The following is a 7,457-nucleotide window of genomic DNA, read 5'->3' as shown; positions in this document are numbered from 1 at the left end:
CTCAGCTCACTGCAACCTCCGCCTCCTGGGTTCAGGCAATTCTCCTGCCTCAGCCTCCTGAGTAGCCGGGATTACAGGCATGCACCACCATGCCCAGCTAATTTTTTGTATTTTTAGAGACGGGGTTTCACCATGGATGGTCTCGATCTCTTGACCTCGTGATCCACCCGCCTCGGCCTCCCAAAGTGCTGGGATTACAGGCTTGAGCCACCGCGCCCGGGCTTGTCTGCAGCTTTTAAACTTTAACTGAGTTTGGTCTTGACCTTCTTCTGGTCTCTCACCTCATGATAATGCCGTCACACCTAGTTGTCACTTAATTGTTCTCAGCTTTTCCTTACCCCTCCGGAGGGCATCAGTACAACTTTTTAAAGACCAACAATTCCACTGCCCTTGTAAGACTTGTTCTCCTGAGCTTTTCAAGTGCCTGAATTATTGCAGTAAGCAGGGCAAGGTGGTCCCCTTCCCAGGAACATTCCCCTGAGTCACCACCGTGAAAGTTTTAGCAATTGTGTCGCTGCTTAATGCTAGGGACTATTTGTGCCCCCTGCTTCCCCCAGGATGATATTCTTATGACCAGCCAGGCAGAAAGGGATCCAGTCCAAACTCATCAACTGTTTTGTTAGATCACTCTTAGAACTGACTGTGTCATTTGAGTCCTCTGGGAAGTAGTGGCTGAGGCCAAATTAGAGGTCCCAGTTTATTAATGGGGAGGGGAGTTAATCCTTGTGAAAGATACAAAAGGGAAGATGCATAATTGGGCAGCAGAAATCTTCAGGCTGCAGTGTAGATGAGACAGCTGTGAAAAGGAAGGGGCGAGCACGAGGGTTGGCGTCGTGAGCCTCGGAATCTCATCCAGCTCAGCAGGGATCTGCAGAGCAAAATCCCCTGAAAAAAGTCCCACCTGGGCAGAAAGGGCGGGCTTCCCTGTTGTGCAGTCATTGGCCAGGGGCTACTTAGAAACGGCCCGGTGGATCCTGAAGGAATTGCAAGTGGAAGCTGCCAGCTAACTGCACTCTTGCCAGCTAAATGGCAAGCTTTTTCTTAAAGGGAAATCAAAATGGTAGACCATTTAATTGCCATTTGTAGGGGAGAAGGGTTCTTGGGGTTTAATTGCTCTCTATACAGACTTTCAAACGAACCACTTGTTTTTTTTGTTGTTTTGTTGTTGTTGTTGTTTAAGATGGAGTCTCGTTCTGTTGCCCACGCTGAAGGGCAGTGGCGCTGTCTCAGCTCACTGCAGCCTCCACTTCCCGAGTTCAAGTGATTCTCCTGCTCAGCCTCCCAAGTAGCTGAGACTACAGACATGTTCCACCATGCCCAGCTAACTTTCTGTATTTTTAGTACAGACAGGGTTTCACTGTGTTAGCCAGGATGGTCTCAATCTCCTGACCTCATGATCCACCCGCCTCGGCCTCCCAAAGTACTGAGGTTACAGGGGTGAGCCACTGCGCCTGGCCACACCACTTGCTTTTTGTCCAATGCCTTGCCCTCCCCCACCTCCCTTACCTCCACCTTCATTGCCCCAGTTGCTGCCAGGTTCTATAAGGTCAGCTTACCTAATTTGGAGATTCCTAGAAGGCTCGCTAGAGATGACATTTGAGCTGTGACTTAAAGAATACATGGGAGTTAGTGGGGAAGCTGAGGATGATTCCAGGCAGAGGTTTCATCAGAGTGAAAGCACCAAGTTTTAAATAATGCTGTGTGTTCAGGGAACAGGTCATCAGTGTTACTCTAGCATAGTCATTCCCAAAATGTATCTTCATTTCATTAAGGAAATCAAAACTATAATGAGATATCATCTGACACTCCTCAGGATGGCTACGATTTTTTAAAAAAACAAAGTGTCAGTGAGGATGGAGAGAAATTGGGACCTTGGTGCATTGCTGGGAGGAATGTGAAATGATGCAGCCTCTGTGGAAAACAATGTAGTGGCTCCTCAAAACGTTAAACAGAATTGTAATACAATCCAGCAATTCCACTTCTAGGGATATATCCAAAAGAATTGAAGGCAGAGACTGAGATGCCTGCACACCAGTGCTCATGGCAGCAATATTCACAGTGAGCCAGAAGGTGGAAGCAACACAAATGTCCATCAACAGATAAATGGATAAAACAAAATGGCATATACAATGGAATATTATTTGGCCTGAAAAAGGATTCGAATTCTGACACTTGCTGCAACATGGATAAACCTTGAAGACATTACACTTAGTGAAATAAGCAGACACAAAAGGACAAAAGTGGTGTGGTTCCACTTAAATGAGGTTCCTGGAGTAGGCAAATTGACATAGTATCAGAGGTTTACCAGTGGCTTGAGGGAGGAGGGAAGGAGGAGGTATGGTTTCATGTGTACAGAGTTTCTGTTTGGATGATGCAAAAAGGCCTGAAACCAGACAATGGTGATGGCTGTAAACATTGAGTCTACCTAGTACCCCTGCATTGTACACCTAGAAGTGGCTGAACATGACTTTTACATTATGTGTATTTTGCCATAATAATAATTTTTTAAAATGTGGCCCTGGACAGACAGCATTCATATCACCTGGGAACTTGTTAGAAATACAAATTCTAGGCTGGGTGTGGTAGGTCACATCTGTAATCCCAGCACTTTCGGAGGCCAAGGTGGGTGGATCCTGAGGTTAGGAGTTCGAGACCAGCCTGGCCAACATGTTGCAACCCCATCTCTACTAAAAATACAAAAATAAGCCAGGTGTGGTGATGTGCACCTGTAATCCCAGCTACTTGGAAGGCTGGGGCAGGAGAATTCGCTGAATCCAGGAGGCAGAGGTTGCAGTGAGCTGAGATTGTGCCACTGTACTCCAGCTTGGGTGGCAGAGCAAGACTCTGTCTCAAAAAAAAAAAAAAAAAGAAAAAAGAAATACAAATTATTGGGCCCTATCCCAGACTTACAGAATCAGAAACCCTGGGGGAGGGGGGACAGTAATTCTAATGCCCCCTGATGTTTGAAAGCCATTCTTCTGTAACATGAGATGGGAAGATGAGGCTGGAGAGGAATGTAGTAGCCAGGTCATGGAGAGCCTTGTCTGCCATGGTAAGATGCTTGGACTTTATCCTACCAGCCAAGAGCTAATTCTGGATTTTAAGGAAGGTATTGACATAGCTATATTTGTAGGATTTATCTATTTTGTAGTTACAGAAATAACAAGCTCATTACAGAAAACTTGGAAAACTAATCAATAAAAGAAAATCACCCATAATCTAACACTGGAAGATAATTCCTGTTAATATTTTGATGTATGTCATTTCAGTTTTTGGTGCATATATACATACATTTTTAAAACCAAGTAGAGGATCATAATGGACTGCTTTTTTTCATGTAGTGGTATATCATGAACATTTTTACATATTATGGGATCTTTTGCCATTTTTATTGACTGCAGAATTACGTATTTGGTAGCTTTTTCTGGCAATACTGTAGAAGATGAATTTCAGGAAGACAAGAATGAGTTCCTGCAGGGATTGAAGTTATGAAGCTGCTGCAGTAAATCAGGCTGGTGATGATAAGGCCTAAAGCACTGCACCGCAAACAGGGAGAGTCTGGGACGGATGTGAGAACATTTTAGATGTAAAGACTTACTGATTGATGATACATTGGAGGTGCTGTTTCTTGACGTGGGTGGTATTTTAAGGTTTTTAATGTTGGATTGGAAAGTGTGGAGGATAGTGGATTACATTTAGGAGATGTTGAGTTTGGGGAGACGCTGAGCTTTAAGGGTTCATGGGACATGTTAAGTAGAGATACCTGGTCAACAGTGAAGTATGTGAATGGTTATTAACATCTGAAAGTGGATTAAATCCCCCCAAGGAGAGTATATGGAATGACAGGGTTGATGGCTGGTGGAATGATTTACAGACAAGCCATGAGAAACACCAATGTGTAAGCTAAATGCAAGCAGCCCAAGGAAATTAAGAAGGAATGGTTAAAAAAAATCAAAAAATCACTCCCACTGCTTCACTTGACTAGCCTTAAAAAACAATCCATCAATCAATTTTAAAATAAGAAGGAATAGTCAGAGGAGAGGAATAAAGGAAGAAATAATGCCACCAAAGCAAAACGAAAAGACATTCAATAACCAGCAGATGGCCAGCCAAAGTTAAGTGTCCACTGGTTTTTGGCAACGTGCAGGCAAATTTTCTTGTGTGAGAAGAGGGAGAGAGCCTCTGGATAATACAGATGGAGTAGTAATTAGGAATCCAGGGATAGAAAAATGGAATTTAGCCTTTCATTGAGCTAAGAAGAGTCAGGATGGGGTCATCCCTAAGGAAGGCACAGGCTTAAGGAAAGGTCTTCAGAAGCTACTGTATTTTGTTTTTGGCATGGAATGGACTTCTGTATGATTATAAGCTGAACAGACGAGCAATAGATGAAGAAAGATCAGTGATATTCAGGAGTATGTAATTAATGGAGTACAGTGTCCATGGAAATGGGCTCCCTAGGAAAGGACTCATTTGGGGATGGGGTTGGTCCCATCTTTTTGGATCAGTAATGGCAGGAGTTGAGATGAGATTGGATACAGTGACTTTTTGGGAGGGATGTGAGGGAATTCACCATGGCCTCAATTTTGCTCCTGAAAGTGGGGGAGGCAACAGGAGAGAAGTGAGTTTTGTAGTCTCAGAGGAGAATGGGAGCAGCAGCTCTATCACTGCCCAGTGAAGGTGTAGCCACGTTTGATGGCCATAAATTTATACTCTTACAACTACTGAAAAAATGCTGCATTGACCATCTCAGTGTACACCTGTGTGTACACAGGAGAGTGTATTTCTGAAGGATTAATGCCTAGATATGGTATATCTGGGTCCAAAAGTACGTGCTGGGTCCAAAAGTACGTGAAAGATATAGATGAAATTCCTGCACTCTAGTCAGCCACAGGTATTAAAAGACCTTTAATTTTTGCCAGTGTGAAAGATGCAAAAATTGTTTTATTGCGCTTCTAGAATCTTTAGCTAGCTTGAATCTCTCTTTGACCTCACTTGCAGATACTGAAGTTGTGCCCTCCATATTACCATCCTACTGTACTCATACAATTTACCTGTTTATAGGTCTGTCTGGTTCACTAGATGTGGAGCTCCTGGGGATGTAATCACCACCCTGTTCCCAGACCTGGACATTCAGCATTTTTATTCATTTACAGGTTTTTTTGTTTTTAATTATTATTATTTTTTAATAAAGACGGGGTTTCACCATGTTGGTCAGGCTGGTCTTGAATTCCCGACCTCAGGTGATCCGCCCGCCTTGGCCTCCAAAGTGCTTAGATTACAGGCGTGAGCCACCATGCCCGGCCTATTTACAGGTTTTTTAAAGAGTGGGGCGTTTGCCACCGTCTGTATGTCTCTCAATTTCTCTCTGCCTCTCTCTCCTGCACCCTCCCTCCTCACACACATATTTTCCCCTTCCTCCACACCCCAGGAAGAATCTCTTGCATTTTCACACCCCGTTTGACTACATAAAACTCACTTTCTCCTTCAGATCTCACACTGTAAGAAAGAGGTGAACCAGTTTTCCAAGTCTTATGTCTGATTTCACTTTTGTTTTGTTATTACTGTTTAGAAAGACTGACCATTAATTCTCACTTTGGTGTTTCTTTATAGAAACTTCCATCCTTGATGAATTATTATTTGATCCTTCCTCAGCTTTAATAGCATTTTTAATACTGTCGTGTTTTATAACTAAACTCACTATGCTTTAATTGGCATACTCTTAAAAATAGTGTTACCCAGTGATAAACAATGTTATATTTTACCAATGTAACCTTTCTGTCTCAAATTTAGAAAGTGGAAGCCCCCTTTTATTATCTCTACTTAAGTGAATTTTGAAAAGCAAAAGAAGCAGTTCTAGTTCATCTTTTTCCCCAGCCTCCAAACGACAGGCAGATCTCATTTTATTGTGCTTCTCATTATCGTGCTTCGCAGATAATTGCGTTTTTCGTAAACTGAAGATTGGTGGCAACCCTGAGTCGTGCAAATCTACTGGGGCCATTTTTACAACAGCATGTGCTTACTTTATATTTCTGTCACATTTTGGCAATTCTTATAACATTTCAAACTTTTTCATTTTTACATCTATTATGGTGGTCTGTGATCAGTGATCTTGGGTGTTACTAGGATAATTGTTTGGGATACCACATATTATGCCCGTATAATATGGGCCAACTTAATTGATAAGTGTTGTGTTATGTCTGCTCCACTAATGGGCGTTTCTCCCATCTCTCTCCCCCTTTTTGGGCCTTCCTATCCCCTGAGACAATATTGAAATTAGTCCAGTTAATAACACTACAATGAGCTGGGCACAGTGGCTCACACCTGTAATCTCAGCACTTTGGGAGGCTGAGGTGGGTGGATCACCTGAGGTCAGGAGTTCCAGACCAGCCTGGCCACCATGATGAAACCCCGTCTCTACTAAAAATATAAAAATTAGCTGGGTGTGGTGGTGGGCACCTGTAATCCTAGCTACTCGGGAGGCTGAGGCAGGATAATTACTTGAACCTAGGAGGCAGAGGTTGCAGTGAGCCAAGATTGTGCCACTGCACTCCAGCCTGGGTGACAAGAGCGAAAACGCCATCTCAAGAAAAATTAGCCAGGTGTGGTGGCACACCTGTAATTCCAGCTACTTGTAAGACTGAGGCATGAGAATTGCTTGAACCCAAGAGGCAGAGGTTGCAGTGAGCCAAGATCGTGCCACTGCACTCCAGCCTGGGTGGCAGGAAGACTCTGTCTCAGACAAACAAACAACAGCAACAAAAAACCCTACGATGGCCTCTAAGTGTTCAAGTAAAGAGTCACACACCTCTCACTTCAGATCAAAAGCTAGAAATGATTGAGCTTAGTGTGGAAGGCATGTTAAAAGTCGAGACAGACCAAAAGCTAAGCCTCTTTTACCAGTTAGCCAAGTTGTGAGTGCAAAGGAAAAGTTCTTGCAGGATATTAACAGAGATGCTCTAGTGAACACATCAATGATAGGAAAGTGAAATAGCCTTATTGCTAATGTGAAGAAAGTTTGAGTTTTCTAGATAGAGGATCAAACCATCCACAACATTTCTTTCTTTTTTTTTTTTTTTCTTTTGGAGATGGAGTTTGTTTCTCTTACCCAGGCTGGAGTGCAGTGGCATGATCTCAGTTCACTGCATCCTCTGCCTCCCGGGTTCAAGCAATTCTCTTGTCTCGGCCTCCCAAGTAGTGGGGATTACAGGCATCTGCCACCACACCCGACTAATTTTTGTAGTTTTGGTAGAGGCAGGGTTTCACCATGTTGGCCAGGCTGGTCTGGAACTCCTGACCTCAAGTGATCTGCCTGCGTCAGCCTCTCAGGTGCTAGAATTACAGGTGTGAACCACTGCTCCCACCCCATAACATTTCTTTAAGCCAAAGCCTAATCCAGAGCAAGCCCCAACTCTTCAGTCCTGTGAAAGCTGAGAGAGATGAGGAAGCTGCAGAAGAAA

The 7,457-nt window shown here is 43.5% G+C and overlaps 1 protein-coding gene across 2 annotated transcripts in view; it reads left to right on the top strand.

Annotated features, from left to right (window-relative positions):
* Nucleotides 1–6,364, top strand: part of TGDS (TDP-glucose 4,6-dehydratase) — a 29,044-nt gene extending 22,680 nt beyond the window's left edge. The window contains exons 11-12 of one of the 2 annotated variants that reach the window (XR_004268874.1): nt 5,062–5,153; nt 5,791–6,364. The gene's annotated coding sequence lies outside the window, so the exon portion shown is untranslated. The other variant, XR_004268876.1, reaches the window with a different exon arrangement.
* The last annotated feature ends 1,093 nt before the right edge of the window (nt 6,365–7,457 follow it).

The sequence above is a fragment of the Sapajus apella genome, unplaced genomic scaffold (assembly GCF_009761245.1).
Source record: "Sapajus apella isolate SASKATOON/1434 unplaced genomic scaffold, GSC_monkey_1.0 scaffold9, whole genome shotgun sequence".
NCBI classification, from domain to species: domain Eukaryota; kingdom Metazoa; phylum Chordata; class Mammalia; order Primates; family Cebidae; genus Sapajus; species Sapajus apella.
The sequence above is the reverse complement of the archived record's forward strand: the minus strand, read 5'-3'. Positions and strand labels throughout refer to the sequence as shown.